Source organism: Numida meleagris, chromosome Z, assembly GCF_002078875.1.
Source record: "Numida meleagris isolate 19003 breed g44 Domestic line chromosome Z, NumMel1.0, whole genome shotgun sequence".
In the NCBI taxonomy this organism is placed as follows: Eukaryota; Metazoa; Chordata; class Aves; order Galliformes; family Numididae; genus Numida; species Numida meleagris.
The window spans coordinates 47,390,868-47,409,431 of record NC_034438.1 but is presented as its reverse complement, the minus strand read 5'-3'; the positions used below and the strand labels follow the sequence as shown (position 1 = coordinate 47,409,431).

At 41.7% G+C, this 18,564-nt stretch overlaps 1 protein-coding gene across 8 annotated transcripts in view; it reads right to left on the bottom strand.

The window, feature by feature from the left end:
- The window catches only part of PJA2 (praja ring finger ubiquitin ligase 2), a 40,637-nt gene extending 22,995 nt beyond the window's left edge, over positions 1 to 17,642 (bottom strand). For 2 of the 8 annotated variants that reach the window (XR_002433191.1, XR_002433192.1), the window contains exon 1: positions 17,373 to 17,642. The gene's annotated coding sequence lies outside the window, so the exon portion shown is untranslated. The other 6 variants (XM_021379746.1, XM_021379741.1, XM_021379744.1 and 3 more) reach the window with 6 other exon arrangements.

The window sequence follows — 18,564 nt, the reverse complement described above, 5'->3', positions numbered from 1 at the left end:
AAAGAGTTTCTAATACAATAGTAGCATCATCTATAAATAATCTAACACAAGTGCTCATGTCCAAAGGTTTGTACAAATACAATTAGAAGTCCAGATTTCAGATGTTCAATGGCTTTCACATGTTCCTCTGTGTCACTTTCAATCTGCACTACGTACCGAGGTAACATATTAGCTTCTCTATTACTGAAAGTCAACAAATTGAAATGGAGACATTAAATCTAAAGGGAATAAACTCTGCAACTATTAACATAGTTTCTGATCAAAAGACGCAACCACATCCATACTAACTATCCAAGACTTTAAGTTTTTCTTTTTTCTTTTTAAAATAGCATCACTTATGTTGTCATTTTGCTGGTTCTGACATACAGGAAGCTATTCTTAGTGCCACCTACTTAACATAAATCAAAAAATAAAATGTAAGAAAAGAATAAAGTATTTTGAGGGGGAGAACTTTGCTTACAAAAGTCATGTAATTCCTCAGGAGCTTTAATTCATCAGTGTCCAACCTTTTGGCTTGCCTGGGCTGCACTGAGTGAAGAGGAATTATCTCGGACCAAACATACGTAGGTTGCTTGAAAACTAATGCCTCCTATATATTTCCATGGAAACATCAATAGATACAAAGAGCACAATAACCAGTATTTGATAGAGGATATCCTCAGCTACAAAACACTATTTTTCAACATAGTCACATCCATTAAATGTCCATTTTCATCAGCAGTGAACCAGCCTGCACGCTACGCTAGCAAAAATCTGCGAAGTGAAGGTGAACCACTGTTGCTCTCCCCACCTCAAACACACCACCTACTGACTCACTGAGCTCACATCCACTACTTCGTCTCCATAAATGTTCAGAAAGTGTCACTGAACACCAATGGGTGCCATTTTTTCCGCACAGAGGAATTTAATTACACACCTTTGCTTCATACACAGTTCCATGTCAGACACCATTTTGTCAGATTGCTTCTCTTCTGCCACCTGATGCATGGCAACAAAATGCAATGGAATATTGGTGGGAAGGTTCAACTCTACTGCCATACCACCAACACCTGCCTCTAGTGTTTTGGACCAACATAATAAAATAGGAGGCATTACTTTCAGAGCATCCCTTGAAAAATATATAATGCAGTTAATATGTATAAGTAACAAAACTTACTTTAAATTTTAATATTTCTTATTAAAATAAAAACAGAGCAACAAAAACACAAAAACAGTGGTATATTTCATACTTTGAAACTAATGCATCAGTCTGGTTCAATGTCAGCAGTTGCAACTCTTAATGCGTTCTCAAATTGTTTGTGAGCGATTTTCAATGAAATTTTACTCTTCCTGTGCTTCATCCCTGAAAATAGTTGCTTACAAATGTACATACTGCCAGAAAGTGGTGATGTGAATAAGGCGTGATGATGAAGCCAGTGCTATTTCTCTCTGGTAAGAGGGGGCTTATGGAAGTCCAACAAAGAGACATGATCACATTTTGGATTGCAACTCCATACACTCCATTTGAAAATCTGCAGGTAATGTATTTATGTTGACTGAAAATGGAGTGCCAAATAAACAAAAAAATTGCCGATTTTTTTTTTTTTTTTTTGGTAATCTTGAAACCTGTTCTCAAATTCTTTTTACCGAAATAGAAAGCACGGCTGCATATTCTTTTGCTTTTCACAGTCCTATGAAAAGCAAAAGTATCACAATTATTTGCCATAACTTGAGTTAGCACTGCACTCTGCCTTCTCTGTGTCCCAGTTTCAGGCCAGACAGTGCTGACCACACGCCGATTTGAAGTTGCTGTGAGCAATGGGTGCATGCCCAGGGCCAGGCAGGGCTGCTCAGTGGGGCAGAACTGCCACCATGATGGTGCGGGGCAGGGGGTGGCCACAGGATGGGCTGGGAAGTAGCCTGGCTTTTATTGGTTAAGGGCAGTACCTTGGAGAGCCCACACATCTGTTTTTTCACTTTGCATTTTAGGAACTACTCTCCTGGGTTTTGTTTTTAAATCCAGCTCTGGTAACCGGAAATAATTTTCTGGTTATCCTGGCCCGCAGCCTGTATATGCCAACTACGCCAGCAGGAGCAGGGAAGTAACTGTACCTCTGTACTCAGCACTGGTGAGGCCGCACCTCAAGTACTGTGTTCAGTTTTGGGCCCTCACTGCAAAAAAGACACTGAGGCCCTCGAGCACGTTCAGAGGAGGGCAACAAAGCTGGTGAGGGGTCTGGAGCACAGGCCTTATGACGAGCGGCTGAGGGAGCTGGGATTGTTCAGTCTGGAGAAGAGAAGGCTCAGGGGTGACCTTATCACCCTCTACAACTACCTGAAGGGAGGCTGTGGTGAGGTGGGAGTCTGCCTCGTCTCCCATGTAACTAGCAATAGGACAAGAGGGAATGGCCTCAAGTTGCGCCAGGGGAGATTCAGGCTGTACGTTAGGAAATGCTACTTTTCTGAACGAGGGGTCAGGCGCTGGAGTGGGCTGCCCGGGGAGGTGGTGGAGTCACCGTCCCTGGAGATGTTCAAGAAACGTTTAGATATAGCGTTGGGAGACATAGTTTAGTGGGGTTATTGGTGGTAGGTGGATGGTTGGACTGGATGATCTTCTAGGTCTTTTCCAACCTAGCTAAAAAAAAAAAAAATCCTTTAGATGAAACAGAAAATACAAGTATCTACCTATTACAACATACAACTTCTAGTAGAAGCTACAGTTTTAAGAAGTTCAGGTACAGCCTCCTACAAGAATTTGTCTATAATTGCCAGCCTGGCAACTCCAAAAACTTTTCCCAGCAACTGCACTTCAGAAGTTCTGTGAAGAAAGTTCAAATGCTTCCTGTCTGATTTTCCCCATAGGAAAAACAAACAAAAAAAAACAACCATGAGAAGGAGAACAATGGTGGAGAATGTAGGGCCTCAAAAAATAGGCAACCTTCTAGAAAACAAGAAATATATATATTTTTTTTTGTGCTTGAGAAGCAGGAAAAAAGTTAAGGGTGAAGTAAATGAAACAAAATTACATACACTAAAATGTCTCTCACAAGAGTCTGAAGTCTATGCATTTGATTCCCAGGTGAATTTACAGAAATAATATAGATATTTTCAGTGCTCAAAATTGGAAAGCAAATAGAATCATAGAATTAGCTAGGTTGGAAAAGACCTACAAGATCACCTAGTCCAACCATCCACCTACCACCAACAACCCCACTAAACCATGTCTCCCAACGCTATATCTAAACGTTTCTTGAACATCTCCAGGGACGGTGACTCCACCACCTCCCTGGGCAGCCTGTTCCAGCGTCTGACCACTCTTTCAGAAAAGTAGTATTTCCTAATGTCCAGCCTAAATCTCCCCTGGCGCAACTTGAAGCCATTCCCCCTCGTCCTGTCACTAGTTACAAGAGAGAAGAGGCTGACCCCCAGCTCACTACAACCTCCCTTCAGGTAGTTATAGAGAGCGATGAGGTCTCCCCTGAGCCTCCTCTTCTCCGGACTCAACAATCCCAGCTCCCTCAGCCGCTCCTCATAAGGCCTGTGCTCCAGACCCCTCACCAGCTTTGTCGCCCTCCTCTGAACACACTCCAGGGCCTCAATGTCTTTCTTGCAGTGAGGGGCCCAAAACTGGACACAGTACTCGAGGTGGGGCCTCACTAGGGCTGAGTACAGAGGGAGAACGACTTCCCTACTCCTACTGGCAACACTATTTCTGATACAAGCCAGGATGCCATTGGCCTTCTTGGCCACCTGGGCACACTGCTGGCTCATGCTCAGCCGAGCGTCGACTAATACCCCTAGGTCCGTTTCCTCCATACAACTTTCGAGCCACTCTGCCCCAAGCCTGTAGCGTTGCCTGGGGTTGTTGTGGGCAAAGTGCAGGACCCGGCACTTGGTCTTGTTGAACCTCATCCCGTTGGCTTCAGCCCAGAGATCCAGCCTGTCCAGATCCCTCTGTAGGGCCTCTCTACCCCCAGGCAGATCGACACTTCCTGCCAGCTTGGTGTCGTCTGCAAACTTACTGAGGGTACTCTCAATGCCCTCATCCAGGTCATCAATAAAGACATTGAAGATAGTTGCAGTTCAGTTACTTAAAACTCCAATGTTTAACTCAAGAATAACATAAGGAGTTAATGTTGTCAGCTTTACTTTTTGTGATCTTTAGCCAATTCTAAAAAGCATTTACTACAGTGATGTTGCTATAACTCATAGCACTAAATCTATAGCACTAAATCTCCTCTAGAATGTATAATCCTACTTATCTCTCCTTTCCACTCTCCCCCCCACACATGAAATGTCTCCACAACTATGGCCTAGTTCCATGAACACTGTATAAGTTCAAACATATCTATCACCAGCGGCAGTGTGGCAAAGCTGCTTATTTCTACAGACCTGGGATTCAACCCAACTGAACCTCTGTAGAAAAGAATTTAAAAATGAGCAGATAGATTGTATGTAATCAAACTACATAGGTAAATGAGAAAATCTTTTTTTTTTTTTAATTGCAAGTATTTGTTCAATCCTTTTCAAATGCTGCCACTAGAAGTGTGAAAACAAGTCTTTACCATCTTTGCCAAAACAATCTCTGCAACTAATGCAACAATAAAAAAAAAAGTGGGAGGGGAGGAGCTGACAATTTTCTTAATTAGTCAACCAGTTAATAACCTTACTCAGTCAATCAGCAAGTCGTGTTTATTGAAGCAAGCTCTGAATTGTTCAATTTCCACCAATTATAACATGACTGGTAAGCAGAGTGCCACAGGGAGGTGACAGTAAGCAGCCACATCCAGACAACTTGCAGAGCAAAACCCAACAGTCAGATTACTAAATCAGCATAGCAAGACAGAAGTCAGCCCTCAAACACGCTAATAAAACTTGTTGAAAGAGAAGATAAAAACACAACATAACTGCTTAATTCATCAGTACTCTTCATGAACAGATGTCCACTCAGGAGAGTCGAACTCTCTGAATACAAACATTTGGATTTTTTTTTGTTTTAAATTGATGTTCACAGCTGGTAAGATCTTTAAAGTTGTATGCAATGCCTTTTTTGTTCCAAATAATTCTTTCACATAAGGAGTATTCATCTTGTGTTCAATTACTCTTAAAAGATGCTGTTATTCTGCTCTGGGAGGGGTTTATTAGATCAAACTAGTGAAAACTTTTACTGAAGGTTTGGATTTCACATTTGGATTAAGGGAAGAGTTGACTTCTACCTAGATAACAAATACAAGTAGATGCTGCACATTTACTCACCCGCATGCCTGAGATGGGCAGCAATTAGGCATCTAAATCCAGAGATCAGTCTACAAGCAACCCCTTGGCCAAACAAGTTCTCAAAACATAGAATACCTTCTCTCCACTTTTTCTGGCAAACCCATCCTCGGCAGTGGGCATCACTCTGCCTGGCACACAGAAGCTCAGTTTACTCAGCCTGCACAAAGCACCACCAGCACCTGCTGACAAGACAGACTTCTGCTAGAAAGATGAGTGATGGATGCATCCTCACAAAAGCCAAGGCCTAGATGAAGGGATGTGCTTCCCTCCTGATGCCACACACCTGTAACTGAAGTCTGGGAAGCTGGCTAAAGACATTATTAGTGTGTTAGGCTAAAGATGGTTATAGCCACACCTCCATTGTTTGAGAAGGATGCCTGAATTCCTCAAAGGTTCATTAGCAACAGTCATGAAGCAGAAAATGAACCAGAAAATTATTTCCGGTTACCAGAGCTGGATTTAAAAACAAAACCCAGGAGAGTAGTTCCTAAAATGCAAAGTGAAAAAACAGACGGGTGGGCTCTCCAAGGTACTGCCTTTAACCAAAAAAAGCAAAGCAGCAGACTATTTTGCATCTGTGACTGCTGCACTGAGGACTCCACTCCCTAGAACCAGCTGACTACAGGCTACAGCACAGAAAGCCTGAGCATCTGGACTCAATCCATCTGACTTCCCCAGCAAATCTGGGTCATTGTGTTCCCCCCTTCACACCTCCACCTCCAAAACAACAACAACAACAACAAAGCAAAAGAACAACTACACAAAACACTCATTTCCTAGAAGGAACACTGTGTTAAAGGTTAGTTGTAGATGCATAAAATCACCAAGGTTAGAAAAGACCTCCCAGATCATACAGTCCAACCATCTACTTACCACCAATATTTCTCCACTAAACCTGTCTCTCAGTACAACATCTAAACATTTTTTGAACACCTCCAGGGACAGTGACTCCACCACCTCCCTGGGCAGCCTGTTCCAGCACCTAACTGCTCTTTTGAAGAAGAAACTTTTCCTAACGTCCAGCCTGAATCTCCACTGGTGCAACTTGAGGCCATTCCCTCTCGTCCTATTGCTAGTTATGTGGGAGAAGAGGCCAACCCCAAACTTGCCACAACCTCCTTTCAGGGAGTTAGATAAAAGTCTCCCCAATACTCCTCTAGACTAAACAATCCTGGATCCCCCAGCAGCTCCTCATAAGACTTGTGCTCCATTCCCTTCACCAACTTCATTGCCCTCCTCTGAGTATACTCCAAGGCCTCGATGTCCTTCTTGTAGTGAGGGGCCCAAAACTGAACACAGTACTCGAGGTGCAGCCTCACCAGGGCAGAGTACAGAGGGATGATCACTTCCTTGCTCCTGCTGGCAGCACTATTTCTGATACAAGCCGGGATACCATTGGCCTTCTTGGCCACTTGGACAAGATAAACATCTGTTAACAGCCCAGTACAATGTCACAGACATTCAGAAATAATCCACCTTGACCACAGTCCTAAAATCAAAGCAGTGAGGTTTATGGAGCCGGACTTGATCAGGCTGGATCCTGCTGTCCTGTGACTCGATGAGCTCCCAGCAGGACTCTAGACCTTAGCACTACAATCCCCAGCAGCTCCATTCACTCTGCACTGCCTTTCATTCTTCATTATCCTCTTGACCCTCTCACATCCTGTACTCTAGAAAGAAGAGAAGCAGTCTCCTGGAATTAAGGCCTATCTAAGCCACCTTAATAAAATCCTGCTTTTCTTCAAAAGCTGTAATACGGAATGACCTTCTTTCTGCATCTAGGAATTTCTGTAGTTTGAAGAGAAGACAGTTGAGTTTCCTAACTTGGTTTGCATGCTTTTAAACAGAGAAACAACAGAACAACTTGAGTACACAACATGATCTGCACTGACTGTCCTCAGGGATAATCTCGGCCCATCATGAATGTGATATCCTATAAATTAGATTAACTCTCATTTATGAAGTTAACAATTTGGAGTATTTTATTCCCTATTACTTTATAAAAACCAGCCAAGCAAACCTCTGAACCTCCTGAAGAGTCTGTTCACTAACAATTAAATGGAAAGAGCAGCCAAGAATCCATATATGCCAAATTCCAGCCTGTACCCTATAATCACTGACTTTGACACATTCACCTAATTGCACTTGCATCTCACCTACAGCCTTCATCAATTCAGCATTTTGTTACTTTCATTAATCTCCATTTGCTCCAGCTGTACATTTTTCAAAGTATGTAACAGCACTGACCAAAAGAATGTGAATTTTTTTTTTTTTTAAATTCAGGCAATATTATGATTGCTATGAAACAGTCTGCAGTAATGACTGCATAGATAAGTAACAAGAAAAAAAAGGGGATAAAGATACTTAAGTTTCACTCTTCGAACTAGCTGATACAAATATATTTGAGCACAAATACATTTAAATTTGTGCTCAGACAAATTTAAACATAAATTGATACAGATTTTCAACTTCAAAGGAGGAGCCTGCCTTCCCACTAGCCATTAGCATTTGCCTTTCCATTACTGACATTAATGAGCAATGGTATGAAAACCGGCGCATGCTATTTGTAAAAAGCTGCACAGAAATGTAATACTGTTGAAGATATTTATGCATTATTTCAGCTGAAAATTGTGGGCTTCTTTACAGAATCTGCATGTTCAGAGCACAAAACACATTTGTAAACTGTTGACCATGCAATAGTACATAAGGCCTTCTGTGGCAGCATCTTTTTTTAGCAGAAAGTTTTGGCTCTCTTAAGAACTGGAAAGACATTAAGAGTCTCTCCAAATACATTCAATAAGACAAAGAAACAAAGAAGGCTTCTTTAACAAAGCAAGCCAGAGAGGAAACTACATCATGAACAAATTGTACCTGCTGTTCTGTTTAAACTAAAAATGTAGAGACCTGCTACACTGATGGGCTTATCATATTAAAGTCCATGGAGAGGGAAAAAAAAAATATATATATATATCACTTTTCACCACGCTTCCTCTTCCCAGTCTACTTACATGGGGAATTTGTCATGAAATATTTGTTGCTCTGACAACTCCCAGAAGTGACCACTACAATTGACCAGGACGAAATAGAACACGTCTCCTTGAAGATCTGGAACTAAATTTATGTTGAGCAGGAAAAAAAACCAATGTTATGCTTCTTTATCGATTCACAGCATTTAATAGTAAAACTGCCAAAGCTGCTAACCATCCCCCCATCCTTCGCTTCACAACACATTTATTCAACTATATTATCTGCAAATAAAAAGCTGTGAGGAAAAAAAGCTTGTTTTCAGCTACTTAATAAAAATCTAAAATCAAACTCTAGCATTAGCTAGCTTTACCTTGAAAAGGCAGAATAAGGACCTTTTCCTTAGCAGTTATTTCTGAAAGCTGTTAGCCCAGGTAAGCCATTTTATTCCAAAAGCTATTAGCCATATGCCCCTGAACTTAGGCTTACTTCTACATCCAAAATTACCTAGATGGAGATTCCAGTTATTCAACTTGGATTTAAACAACAACAACAACAAAAGAACTTTCATTTTGACAAGCAGCAGCACTCTGGACAAGAGAGATTTCTTCATTTCCATTCACAGAAGGAAGTCACAGAATAAAAATGACAAAAATGTAAATAATTTAAAACAACATGCTATAGTAGCAATTCCCACCTCTCCTCCCACTACAACCAGGTTAGCACTGAAATTCTTGAAATACCTTATTATGCTCACAAACTCCAAATTAAAAAAAAAAAAAAAACTAGCACATTTATTTTCATAACAACGTTCAGAGAGAATTTCGCTTCTTTGATTGGGATTTATCTACACCTTGGAAAACCATACCAGAAATAAAAACTAAATATTTCACTAAACAATCTGATTAGCTAATCCAAAAGTTCCTTCTTCAAAGTCTTTGGTTTAGCAGTGACTTTATACTGCTCATTAGGATATTTGAGAACAGAACAGTGTTATTTCCATAAGCAATATACACGTAGTTGAGCTGATGTTAACAAATGGAATATGCTTTAGGGATTTATTTTTCAGGCATTAGTTACTGTCTTTTCATTAACCTTCCAGGTCATTTTGCACTCTTTCGAGCAGAGGAATTCCACTAAGTCAATGTTTTTACTTGCACAGCTCCTTATCTTTGCCTGCGGCTGAAACTAGCCTGCAGTCCCCGTTCAATAAGCCGTCAGTCTTTCTACTGAATTCACACTAAATTAAAATAAATTTTTTTTGTTTACCTCTTGAATTACATAAACTGATTATTTTGTTCATGACTGGAACATCAGCTGGTTGTATCTTCAAACAGACTGACCAATTTAGGTCTCTGGAATCTCAGTAGCGCAAAGAATCCCTTTTGCAAACATAACCACATACTTTTTCCCACTGTGGGCCTAACTTCAGAAACACAGTAAAGGCAATTAAAGATACTTGAACATCTTTGTGAGGAAAAAAAAGATGGTTATTGTCACCTCGTCCACTTTAATGGCAAAGTAATTCTGCATTTAACACCACTTAGAGAGTGAAGAAAAACATTAACTACATCAGATTTACACGCTGTGAACTCCAAGAACACTGCTGGACTCTTCACAGTTATTTATTATGTCACTTCAAATTAAACTCTTGAAAGTATTTACGCACACTTGACGCCAGCATGTTGATATCCACTGTGCTACCAGTCTAACCCCTATCAATTTTGATAGAATGAATGCCAGTAACAGTAAAATAATATCATCAAGTGATTATACGACCCTAAGAATACACAGTACCAGAATCAGGTTCTGACACTTCAGAGGTATTTCTCTGAAGAGGTATTACTCCATCGCTGCTCTGTGCTGTCCTCATGCACACATCCTGCCCAGAGGAAGGCTTTTTGCACAGCCTTCTCACTCCAGCAGGAGAAGGGCAGAGAGATTAGGGCCAGACAGTGCTTGTTCCTCTCCTTGCAATAGCAGCAACTGGAAACCACGGCTGTTTTTTGGAAGAGCAGTACGAGATTGTTTTTTGGGAAGACAAAGGAAAAGACAGAAGGAAGAAGAGGCCTCCAAAAACATGCCACCTATCAGAGATAGAACATCAGTGTACTGCTTTGTTACCCTGTCTGAAGTTTGGTGGTAATGGATGAAGCACATGACTAACCATTTGCCTTTAAGCACAAAACAAAAATTCGAAGGATAGAAATTCTAAAATGTGATTTGAGAAAAAAAACTTTTGATTTCAACAGAAGAACATGAATTTGAGGGAGGTTTTATGTTCCTATTTTTGTTACCAGTAAATACAATTAGTGTTAGATAGCACAATATCATACAAATGCTCAAGTGTTAGACTATGGTAACACAGTAGACATCCCTTGGAATTTCCTAAAAAAAGGTAATAAATATATGTAAAACATATAATAAAAATATATTAAAAAACAAATAACTACTAGCAAAAAAAAAAAAGTTTTCTTCCTCCACATGTCCATCCAGCAGATGTTTCACCATCCTCCTAACATTTAACCAGTACTAGTTCATATTCAACATGGTGTTGAGTTTATCTGCACTGCCTCGCTCAGATTTTAGGCGAGGACTAGAAATAGTTTGAATAACTTTCCTCTACCTTGACTTCGCCCTGATTTTGGTAGGACATGCAAATCTGCCTTGCCAACTGCCAGCACTGGCTTACCATAATAACTACTTTTCCAATTTTTATCCTGAGGAATAGCTTCAGCAGAAATTCTACATTAAAACTCAACTCAAGAGACAGAAAAGATTAAGCAACTGAAGCACTAAGAGCTTTTAAAGATAAGGACAGCATATGTATTGTATGCCCTAACCAATTAAGAACAAGGCTCAACCTCCCTTAGAAAAGAGCATTACAGCTTGGAAAAACAAGAAGCCTGACTTTGGCAGCAGCCCTTACAGTGATGTGATCTGTGCTTTAACTGAAAGGCTGCTGGGCTCCAACACATCTCTCTTTACCTCCCTTCCTGGGGCAGGGGGAGAAAATATAAAGAAAAAAAGAGCTCGAAGTTAAGATAAGGAGTTGCTTAGTTAAAGGAAAAGTAAAATATCAAAGACTGTGTAGAAGCAAAAGTATAAAATAATAATTCTCTACTTCTCATCAGAAAGCAATATTCACCCACATCCCAGGATACAGAGCCTCGACAGATGCAGATTTGGGAAGGACAACATGCTTTCACAACCAGAGCCCCCTCTGTCCCACTTTTATTGCTGAGCCAGCTATCAGAGGCTGCAGGACATCCCTCTGGATGGTGTGGGCCAGTTGCTCTAGCCATGCCCCCTACTCACCTCTTGCTCCCTGCTGCCTGCTGGTTCTGGGGGAGCTGGAGAAAGCCTTGAAGCTGTGCCAGCACCAGCTACCAAAACATGCTGCAATATCAAGGCTGCTCCATGTATAGGTGCAGAGCCTGGTGCATGGGGAGGGGGAGCCAGAGCCAGCATGAAACATTCTCCCAACACAGCTCACCTCTGGTCTGCAGCGCTCAGCTGAGCTCACCCAACTCTTCTGCCTTCCCCAACACCATGATTTTTTGCACTCTGTCTTTAGTTCAGTACACATTTAAAGACATGAAGTACTAGTTTCTCTCATGCATTTAAAAAAATCTCCAAGTTTTTTTTATTATTTTTAAATAAACCAAGTACTAGTAGTCTGATTCCTTTTCTCTTTTGCACTAAAAACTACTCAAAGAACACTCCCTTTATCTGTCCTCTCTTTCCCCTTTGCCTATGACTTCACATTCTTTTTTCAGCTTCAGTTCCCATTACAAACTTTCTAGATAAGGATGCATTTCTTTTGACTGAAAGGTCACAAACAGAAGCCAGTACTAAGCAAAATGCCAAAACTTTCATAGTTTAAGTAGACTAGGTTTGGTTTTTCTTTTGTCAGTGCAGATGACCTCAACATACTTTAAGAAGTCAGAACAATCACTTCCTTTGTTGCTGATAAACACAGCAAACACAAGATGACAGCAGAATCCCAGGGTGGAAGTACTAGACACTCTCAGAAAAGATAGAATTCAGATCATGCCCAAAGATGTATTTTTGCATTGTTGTCTCTAATAGAGACAGTTACAGAAGATGAAAGTCCAGATAACCCCAAACTGAACAAACTCTTACCTACTATCAAAAGTAATGAAAGTCATTCTCAAAAGTGCTTCTTTTTTCCCTGTGAGGAGCAGCAAAATCTTACATCTTTAAACATTTTTTTTTTCCACAAACACCCCTTCTTGGATGTAGGAGTAACAAAAGCATTTGATCCAGGTGACAGATAGAACATATCTGAAGTCAGCCCTCAAGATAAAATTTGGAAGTTTAGACATGGAATGAGAAAGGATTCTCATAGACCTGGGAAGAAAAAGAGAGTTCTTAAGAAGAGAAGAGCAGGAAATTCCTGTCAGGTAGAAATAAACAACTGAGCAAATTACCAGATTGGGAGTAATTGCTGGTGTGCAGCTATGTGAAATACAGCACAAGGTAATAGAAGTCCCCACATTGCCAGAGTCAATACTTCTGCTGCACTGTAGCAAACAGCAACATATCGAGTTGTAGTAGAGTGAAGGCTACAGGATGTGCAGAGTTAATGCCTTCTATCCTGAACAATGTCAAAACTGGATCTAGTATTCTGCAAATAGTTTTTAACACCATACTTAAAAAAGATGAAATGGCAGCAAGACTTTCCTGACATTCAGAAAGAACACGTGGAAACGATCTAAGGGAAATGTTTCTATCTGTAGCAATTCCATACAACTTAAGACTGCCAGGGGTGCCAAGGACTAACAGCATAGCAGTACCAAAAGTGAGAGCTTCTGGAAGGCAGGGTTGGGAAGGGAAAAGTCAGACTTAAGGCCTTCCCAAGGTACCTCCCACACTCACAGCTCTAAGCCCACCTGAATTTCAGGCATGTACTCTTCTCCCAGGGGCTGGGATCACAAACACAGAAATGGGTTTCACATCATTCTTAACTATGCTGGGGTGAGAAGCAGATCATCACTTTTTTTTCAGTCCTTGGTGGGTAGAGTAAGATAGGACCAATAGTGTTACTTACAACTACTTCTTGTTTGCTTTCACAAAACCCAGATGACACATCACCATTTTTCTACTGATCATCTTCTCTTTTTTTTTTAAAAAAAAAACTTCTAGAAGATTACAGTTGAAGCGTTCTATGACATGACACTGGTTTCACTGGGTGAGGTACAAATGCTTGATTTTCTTGTCATCTCCTTTTAAAACACAGCTACCTTTTACCCGAAGCCTCTTCTGCCAGTCTTAGAGGTACATTACAGACGTGTTAGGCAGGAGTGAGTTTTCAGGGGGTCAAAAACAATCTTGTTGATTTCTGGCCCTAAGAACTGCTTAGAATTGTTACTGGACAACTTTTCTGAAGCTATTGTCAAGTCACAAATATCTTGTTCAAACACATCACGGACATTCACCTGTTTATAATGCAGTATTAGTTATAGAGAAATTGAAATAGAATGCTTGTTTAGTCATTTGAAAATGTTTTAACATCACTTGAGTTACAGAAACATCTCTTGATCATTTCAGATTTATCTAACTTCTGATACTAATCTGATGGGGAAGGACATTTTGGTGCAACTGATTACCACTAATCTCGTGAGCAATCATCCACAATCCACCATCAGGATCAGAATCATTTTTCTATATTTCACTTTTCTGTGTTATCAAGTATCATTTCATACTCATTCAGTTATTCCCTGGGGTTTTTTCTTCTTGCAGCATCTAGGAGAAACATGCTGAAGATGTTAGAGCAACACCTAGAAAACCACAGGAGAACTTAGCATCTGAACAACTGAAAAATTTTTAGATCACGTTTTAATAACTAAATACATATCAAAGAACAGATGTATGTGCCAACCGAAGTTCTTTCTGCTTCCAGTCATGCACTACCTACCCAAAATGCTCTGCACGGGTCTAGTAGTGAAACATCATGCATGAAATTAATCTAATTTGAAAAGCTGTTTTATGATTAATACTACTGGCAGCATATTCTCTAGATATCTTCCTCTACGGTGACACATAAGCAATTAGCAATTCACATGGTTGTACACTCTGTCACTCTCACCGAGTATTCTACTCATTACCACAAGCTTGCTAATAATTACCTGTTTCCAGCGTAAGTAAGTTATAACCAGCTCCACAAGTACCACAAAAATGGCCAGCCAGTCACAGCCTTTAAGGGAAGAACAAAGGTTCTTGCAAGGACTATATTTCATACTTCAGCAACTTAAGAACAACTTCTTAGTCACGAGGTCTAAGAAGTACCCTTGTATAAAATAAGTACAGCATTACTCCCAAACACTTCAGGATGTTCCTGTGATTAACAGCATTAAGCATGTTTCATCCATATGTCTTATCAAAAATCACAGGAGCTGAAACTTCAAACACGGATAGAAAGTACTGCCCAAAGTATCACTCAAATTAGGATGTATTAAGGGTATGCAAAGCACCCCTCCTCCACTGATGCTCTGACCAGAATGCTGGAGTTGCTGCTCCACCTTCCAGTGATTTGAGTTTATATTTATGACATATTCAAAGTTGTCCTTATATCCTGCAACAATATTCAAGTGAGCTAAGTTTTTAAAATGCATTTGTCAACCAAAATTAATGCAAAGTAGGCTTTAGGGACCTGTACAAATACACCACCAAATACACAAGGCTACTCTAAAAGCAATGCCTCCTATTTTTCTGATAGTATGGCAGTATCAGTGGTATGGCAGTAGAGGTTGAACCTTCACACCAATATTCCATTCCATTTTGTTGCCATGTGACAGATGGCAATGGAGGGCAATATGACAAAGTGGCATCTGACATCAACAGGCATATGAAGCATGTGTGTCAATGAATTTCTCCATGCGGAATAAATTTCATCCACTGACATACACAGTTGTTTGCTGAACGGTTATAGTGACCAAACAATGGATGTGCACGCTGAAAGCTGGACTGTGTGTACAACAATTTCCAAACAACAATGCTGCCACTGTGAAACAGCGGGTCACCTCCACTGGTGCAGAACTTACAAGCATGGCATACAGGCCTTTGTTCTTGACTGGTGAAAAAGCATAGCTAATGGTAGTGACTATGCTGAAAAGTAGTGTTTCGTAGATGAGAATTTCCTCTATCAAACAGTGTTATTGTGCTCGTTGTATCCACTGTAGTTTCCATGGCAATATTTATTTCCATGGCATTACTTTCAGATCAACTTCCACAGAAACAAAAGACTGCTGAAGCTTCTTTACAACACTGCAGTGGACACTATCAGACTTCTACAGCCCTTTCCATGAAAATGCGGGGGAATCATTGACATATCAGTGAATAAATGAGTTAGAACAAGTTTACTCCACATACTTTATTCAAAATATTCAGAAATGCTACCATAAACATTTATCAAAATGCAGATTTTATGCTTGGAACTTCAACTGAATCCACAGCTCTCAATCCCACAGATACCAAACACTACTTACATTGCTAGAGACTGCCTTACACACTGCCCTCAGCACAATGGCATTCCGGCCTCTGCCTCTGCAGAATGGTCATATTTTTTTTTATTTTAAAACAAGCCTTCTGAGACCTGAGAGACCAAGAATCAAAACATATGTAACCCAGCAAGTACTACAGATCACCATGGATATTGCTATGTAAAAATGGCAGCCAAAATAGTTTAATTTTTTGCTACAAATATCCATCTCTGTATTTGGTGAATTAATCTAGTACATTGCATCAACATTCCTTACTTACTATGTTAAGTTGTTTTAACAGAAGCAAACAGTTTCATAAGAGCAGTTAACCTAAGGCAGTAATCTATAAATCTCTTTTCAGATGGGGCCTTCACCTGTCAGAAACCCATGCATGCTATCAACACTGCACTGCAATTCATTGTATTGGCAATGGAAATAAGCAACTGTCATATTTCTTACTATTGCCCTGATCCTGCATTTTAATGCCACTTCAAAATCATAATTTTGTCTGGAAAAAATGGTTCCAAAATTTTCTTTCTTTAGACGGTGAGAAAGAACAGGAAATCAATTCTGGGCAAGTATGACTCAACAATAAATCAACTATTTGCATTTGCTTAGACAAATTTAAATATACATACTTTTCCTAAGTTAGCTTTACATCTAAAAAGCATGCATTCATGATTTGTCTATTAACAGAAAACAGTCTGACAGCGTTCTTTATTGTTACAGGACTTTTCTTTTCTAGACACAATCTAAAAGAACTTTATCAAGAAAATGGCTTTCCTAAGACCGTCAAAATGTATGTATACATGTCAGTGTAAATCAAGAGCCACACTGAAAGAAGTGTCTGACATTAAGAGAGCAAGGGAAAGGGGCCTAACTGCAGTCTCTGAGCCCATAAACATCCGGTGACGTTTCTGCTATACACCAACACTTGCGGTTAGAACTGCAGTACTAACTCTATCCGTTTTGATCACGAGAACTACCGTGCTATATAACAGACATGCATTATTCATACATGACGTGGATTCACCACCCATAAACCAGCTGACGCCGGGGCACCCAGCCGCTCCGCGCGACATCCCCAACCGGGACGGCTCCGGCGACCACTCTGGCGGCGACGCCAGAGCGCACGCACACGTCCCCCAGGTGCTCCACGCGAGGGCGAGGCCCATTCCGAGCAGTGCAACGACGCATTACCAGATGGCTGGTTACCAACTGGCTCGCGTTTGAGCGAGGCAGTTCCTTACGGAGCGCAGTAGTGCCCTCCCCCCACTCCACGGGCAGCTCGCCTGGCGACTCTCGCTCGGTCCAGGTAGCAGCAAAACTTGGCCCGCACTGCCCGCCCCCGAGAGGCACCGGCCCCGGGGCGTCAGCCCGGAGCTCTGCCGACAACCCTGCCAGCATACTCGCGCCTCAAGCTCCGGCTCGCCGCGGCCCCTCGACTCCCACCCGCGGCCCCGACGCCCCTCGGCCTTGCCCCAGCCCACAGGCCGCTCGCTCCCGAGGGAGCCCCTAGCGGCCTCCAAGAAGCGCCTGCAGCCCTGGGGTCTTTACAAGGCCCAGCGCGGCCCTGCTCGGCTCCTCCTCCTCCGCGAAGCCGCTGTCCCCGCCGGAACCCCCGGCCCAAGCCGGGTCCGCACTCACCCCTTCCGGGCCCGGCTGCACGCCTCCCAGCGGCCACCACAGCCTGCCCGCCGCCCTCAGCGCAGCCAATCCTGTCTCTCGGTGCCAGCGAACGGCAGCCAATATCTGGCCAGGGAGAAGGGGAAAAAACCAATTCCTGCGGAGGGGCGGGAGTTACAGGCGTGTCCGTTCCTCCCACAGAGGGCAATGGCTGTATCGCAAGTAGGGAGGAAGGCCCGTTAAGGACCGCGCCGCCCCCGCAGGTATCCCTGCCCTCGGGGTGGAGGCCCCGTGCTGAGGGGGCCGGCTGTGACGCGAACAAAGAAGGGTGGGGCCTGCGCTGGTGAAGTTCAACCTGCTTTCAGCTATTATTTTTGTACATTTTGGATGTTCTTTTTTTTTTTTTTTTTTTTTTTTTTTTTTTTTTTTAAAAATGGGTTTTTTTTTTTTTTTTTTTTTTTTTTTTTTTTTTTTAATTGCAATGATGAGTTAGTTCCTCAGTTCCTCTCTCATCTGCTTTGTCCAGGGTATTTCAGCTAATGTAGTTCTGTGTCATTTCACAGTCTCAGGTGTCCCTGTGCTCCAGTAACGGGTGAAATTCCTGCTCAAACAGGACTGAAACGGGAAGTATTGGATGATGGAAGCAGCCTGCTTCCAACTGCTACAAAAGTGTTCAAGTGTTGTCCACTACTTCTCACTGTGTTTTGTACATGCTGTGTAGGCAGCACATCCACTTGGGAGGTGATACCTGCTTGTTGACACATAGCAGCCAAGATTGAGAATAAATTTTTTTTGCCAAAGAGGGAAGCAAGTTTATCTCAACAGGAGGTCTAATGAAACTGGATTTTCATGAATGTGTCCCATGTTCCAGCTGCTGCCTGACAGCAACCATCACCAGTCACCCATTTTCTTACAGCCCTTCCACTCATCTCTTATCAGCTCAGTTCTTGCTCCTTCCATGTTTCCTCCCGTATTAAGTAAGACAAGAGACGGGATGTGCTGTGGCTGGTTACTGCACCTCAGAGTGCTAATTGCTTTGCCAGTATTTACATATGTACTGAAAGCCAGGAAGCCCTGTAAAACAGCAAGCTGATGAGTTCATGCTCCAGAGAAGTCCTAACTTTGTTTGCTTTCTCCTCTATATGGCTTCTGATTTTTGCAGAACATGCAGAATTCTAATTATTGCAGTGTTCCTTCCTTTTGTCAAATTTTA